The sequence below is a fragment of the Engystomops pustulosus genome, chromosome 6 (genome assembly GCF_040894005.1).
Source record: "Engystomops pustulosus chromosome 6, aEngPut4.maternal, whole genome shotgun sequence".
NCBI classification, from domain to species: Eukaryota; Metazoa; Chordata; class Amphibia; order Anura; family Leptodactylidae; genus Engystomops; species Engystomops pustulosus.
Genome location: NC_092416.1, coordinates 39,045,531 through 39,051,160, shown reverse-complemented (window position 1 = coordinate 39,051,160; position 5,630 = coordinate 39,045,531).

Genomic DNA, 5,630 nt, shown 5'->3' with positions numbered 1-5,630 from the left:
GAGTATATAAATTTTTTTTTTTTAATGCTGGGCTGTGCTGTATACTACTGGGGGCTGTGCTGTATACTACTGGGGGCAGTGCTGTATACTACTGGGGCTGTGCTGTATACTACTGGGGGCTGTGCTGTATACTACTGGGGGCTGTGCTGTATACTACTGGGGGCAGTGCTGTATACTACTGGGGGCAGTGCTGTATACTACTGGGGGCTGTGCTGTATACTACTGGAGGCAGACTGTATACTACTGGGGGCAGTGCTGTATACTACTGGGGGCTGTGCTGTATACTACTGGGGGCAGTGCTGTATACTACTGGGGGCAGTGCTGTATACTACTGGGGGCAGTGCTGTATACTACTGGAGGCAGTGCTGTATACTACTGGGGGCTGGCTGTATACTACTGGGGGCAGTGCTGTATACTACTGGGGGCAGTGCTGTATACTACTGGGGGCTGTGCTGTATACTACTGGGGGCTGTGCTGTATACTACTGGGGGCTGTGCTGTATACTACTGGGGGCTGTGCTGTAATGGTAATGTTGTTGTTGTATGCGTTATGTTTATGAGCGACAGTTTTCCTGCTATATACCTGCATGTCATAAGAATTTACATAAAAAAAAGGACCATGTTAAATTCAAATCTGTTTTTTTTTTAATTTTTACCGGTGTTTTGTATGCGTTGGAAAAGGGGTAGTGTTATACGGCAAATATATCTTAAACTCTATATTTTAAACAGGAAAGTAGGGGGGTCGTCTTATACACCAGGTCGTCTTATACGCCGGAATATACGGTAATTCACCACCAATCTTGGCTGAAGCCTTCGCTCTCTGTGTAGAAGAACCTGGGTAGTAGAAGGTGCACTGAGGGTGCGTTCCCACGTTCAGGGTTTCAAATCCAGTTTTTGATGTCCAAACCAGGAGTTGAGTGAAAAAAGAGGAGTAGCGCCTCTCCGTGATATGTTCTTACCTACTATGATCCACACCTGCTTTTGGCTTCAGAAACTGAACGTGTGAACGCATCCTTAAAATCATGGACACAACCTTAATGCACCAAAATACTAATGTGCTTGTCTCAAAAAAGACATGCTTATCATTCAGCGGCCACATGTGACACTCTATAACTTGATCTGAACCAGCACCAGGAGTCTTTCCCTAAGGCCTGTTCAACACTTGCGAGTGTGATTCACTGAACTCGCATCACACTCACAGCGAATGCTGCCTGGATCGCCCGGCCCGAACGCTGCAAACCGGAACTGAACTGACATGCTGAGTCCAGTTCCGGTTTGCAGCGTTCGGGCCAGGAGATGCAGGCATCACACTCGCAAGTATGGAACGGGCCTAAGGGTGCCTTCACACGAACGTAATGGGGACCGATATGCGGCTGCATATTGGTTTCCATTGACGTTCATGGCGCCTGGTCACTGTGCCGTGAGCACACTTGTCTCACCCCACTGTGACTGTGCACAGCGAAAAAAAGGACACGTCCTATATTTCGCCGAGTTACGGTGCCGGCCTTGGGCGGGCACAGGTTTGTGTGAATGTACCCTTAATGTGAAATACATAGAGAGTAATAGACAATTTGTATATATATATATATATATATATATATATACACATATATACATATATATATATACAGGCGGTCCCCTACTTAAGGACACCCGACTTACAGACAACTCATAGTTACATAGTGACCTCTGGTGAAGGTCTCTGGATGTTACTATAGTCCCAGGCTGCAATGATCAGCTGTAAAGTGACTGTAATAAAGCTTTATTCATAATCCTAGGTCCAATTACAGCAAAAATTTTGAAACTCCAATTGTCACTGGAACAAAAGAAAGAAATTTGTCTGCAACTTCAATTATAAAATATACAGTTTCGACTTACATACAAATTCAACTTAAGAACAAACCTCCGGACCCTATCTTGTATGTAACCCGGGGACTGCCTGTATATGTAACTTAAAATGTAGCATTCTCCAATCCTGCCATAGAGATTCATCTGGTTTCCTCCTGGTAGCACCTAGGTGACTCATCCATTAACTGGTAATTAGAACAGCCGCAGCTCACAGTCTAATCGCTGTTTTCTTTATTGCTGCAATGAAATCTTTATGTTCCATCCTCTTTGTAATTATTCTATAATTATATCACAGCAATGGGATATTCATATGGAGCCAGGAAAAAGCTTTGACACCTACAGTTTCTTCTTTCTTTCTCTGGTCCATTCTGTGCTGACTCCAAACTCTATACACAACCTAAATGAACTGCAATGGGGCTCATTTACTAAGGGTCCGAATCGCGCACTTTCGGCTGGTTTCCCGACGATTTCCGATTTACGCCGAATTGCCCCGGGATTTTGCCGCACGCGATCCGATTTTGGCGCATCGACACCGGCTTTCACGCAACATAAATCGGGGGCCATGAACGTCGGATGGATTTGGAAAAAAAGCGGAATTTAACCCCTTCCCGCCGCAGCCCCTTTTCGTTTTTGCGTTTTCATTTTTCGATCCCCACATTCAAAAATCTGTAACTTTTTAACTTTCCATGTACAGAGCTGTGTGACAGCTTATTTTCTGCATAACAAATTACACTTCAAAATGGTGGTATTTAATTTTCCATGCCGTGTACTGGGAAGCGGAAAAAAATTACAAATGCAGTGAAATTGGTAAAAAAACGCATTTGTGCCGTATTCTTGTGGGCTTGGATTTTACGGATTTCCCTGTGCGCCCCAAATGACATGTCTACTTTATTCTTTGGGTCGGTACGATTACGGGGATACCAAATTTGTATAGGTATTATAATGTTTTCATACATTTAAAAAAATTAAAACCTCCTGTACAAAAATATTTTGGGGGATTTTGCCATCTTCTGGCACTAATAACTTTTTCATACTTTGGTGTTTTGAGCTGTGGGTGGTGCCGTTTTTTGCGGATTTTGATGAAGTTTACAATGTTATCATTTTTAGGACTGTACGACCTTTTGATCACTTTTTATAGAATGAAAAAAAAAATTTTAAATGGCAAAAAAGTGCCATTTTCGACTTTGGGTGCAATTTTCCATTACGGGGTTAAACGCAGTGAAAAACCGTTATCATATTTTGATAGATCGGGCATTTTTGGACGCGGCGATACCTAATGTGTTTATGATTTTTACTGTTCATTTATATTTATATCAGTTCTAGGGAAAGGGGGGTGATTTGAATTTTTAGGGTTTTTTATTATAATTTTTTTTTTAAACTTTTTTTTTATTTTTATTTTTACTATTTTTCAGACTCCCTAGGGTACTTTAACCCGAAGGCAGTGATGGCGAACCTTTTAGCGACCGAGTGCCCAAACTGCAACCCAAACCCCCTTCATTTATCGCGAGGTGCCAACCAAAAATTAATGCAGTAACTTATTGCTCCCTGTTCTTCAACAACTTTCAATCATACTGGCCTCCTGATGACACTAACACAGTAGAAAGAAGGAGGGAAAATTTGCATAATTGCAGCTTCTTTCCAGGGTCATTCTGTACACAGAGAATCGTGGGGCCAGCAGAAGGTCCTCCAAAAATAATTTGGCGCTGTCTACACATTCTCCACCTTCCTACAGTACCAAGTAGCGAAGTAAGTATCAAACTATGACTGAAAGCAGCATCTTTTAAGTTTCTTGGAACTGCAGGAAGATTCTTTGAGTCCTGTCTGGTGTGCTTGGGTGATGGCCTGGGTGCCCACAGAAAGGGATCAGAGTGCCGCCTCTGGCACCCGTGTCATAGGTTCGCCACCACTGCCCTAGGGTGTCTGTACGATCCTATCATATACTGCCATACTACAGTAGAGAACATCTAGCACTAGATTACCGGTGGTAGATGTCCTAGTTGGACGGGATGATGGGACGCCTTTTCATTAATTTCTGTTCTTCGCGTGTTCCCCACAAAAAGCTTAATGGCTCCGCCGCCCCGTAATCATGCATTCCACACCACGGCTATTAGTATTCACCCACCCGTCCCTCCCTTGTCTTCGCATACAGCCAGTGATGTCAGCCGGCTGTCTGCAAATCTCACAGATGCACAACAACTTGTTCCTTGCGCAGACGCAGCTTACTAGTGCTGCATTATTCCTTTGGGTCTTTTACCTTTAAACCTGTTGTCTTCCAATGGGCTCTAACCCTAGTTTATGTCCCTGACTATGTTCCTGTTGCATTCTGACTGCTGGTGACTAGTGATGAGCGGATCAGTTCAGGCTCACGTTCACCATGTTCAGCCGGACCTCAAACAAAAATTTAGGAAACACCCGCCAGTCATTTTTTAACATCCAACAGAAATGTGCCATTAGGGAGCGAGGATCCGCGTGCATTAAAATTCTGGCAGAACTTAAAGGGATCGATGGGATCGACACCTGCACTGATCGTTGGTAATACCAGCAGGGATGAACCTGAACGCAGAACCTGAATTTCTGGCACGGTCCAGAACATTATGGTTTGGGTCCCCTCACCCCCTACTATTGACCACTCCTTGCTACCAACAGCAATCTGTGACTACAGGCGGTCCCCTTCTTAAGAACACCCCGACGTACAGACGACCCCTAGTTACAAACGGACCTCTGGTAATTGGTAATTTTCTGTACTTAGCCTTAGGCTACAATGATCAGCTATAACAGTTATCACAGGTGTCTGTAATGAAGCTTTATTGTTAATCCTGGTTCTTATGACAACCCAACATTTTTAAAATGCAATTGTCACAGAGACCAAAAAAGTTCTGGCTGGGGTTACAATGATAAAATACACAGTTCTGACTTACATACAAATTCATCTTAAGAACAAATCTACAGTTTGTTCTTAACCCAGGGGCTGCCTGTATTCTGCTTACATGGTTGTACATCTTGTCAGATTTAATAAAAAATATTTTAAAAGCATGAGATAAAAATATTACTAAAATTACTCAGTTTGAAATGTTAATAATATTATAATAGCTGAAGTGTATATTGCAAAAAGATTAATAACCGATCAAATCCAGCATGTTCCAGGTAGGGGGACTTTCCAAAGACCCTTCTGTAGGGAAGAATTAGTTGAGAAAAACAAAAAAATGTTTATGTATTTAATGTTTTTTAAAAATAATATTTACTTTGATTAACTTTAAAATGTACAAAAACCAAGATGTGCATAAAACAGAGCCTTCTGTATTCCATAATTAGAGCCAGCTTTTCCGAATTGTGATTAGAGGAATCTGCCTAAGGCTATGTGCACATGTTGCAGAATAGTTCCAGTATTTACCACAGCTGTAATCCCACATCCATTCTGCAAGCATCAGCAACCGGCCACTATTTGTTTAAGAAAAAACCCACCAATAGCAATTTAAAAAGTCCCTTCCTCTTTACTTTCACCAGCTTTTGCTTCCTGTCCCTTGGGATACTGGGAACCATGGGAAGGGTGCTGCATGTTCCATTAGTGTGCAGTATGGATAAACTCTGGTCAACTACCAAGAAGGCTGCTTAGGGACCAGAGGTCACACCCTTTGGGGCACATTTACTTACCCAGTCCAGTCACAATCCAGCGGCGCATTCTCCGACGAGGATTCGGGTCTGCCGGGATTCACAAAGGTCCGCGCGCCCGTTATACACCAGGTGTCGCTGCTGCGCCGAGGTCCACTGGAGTTCACCTGCTTT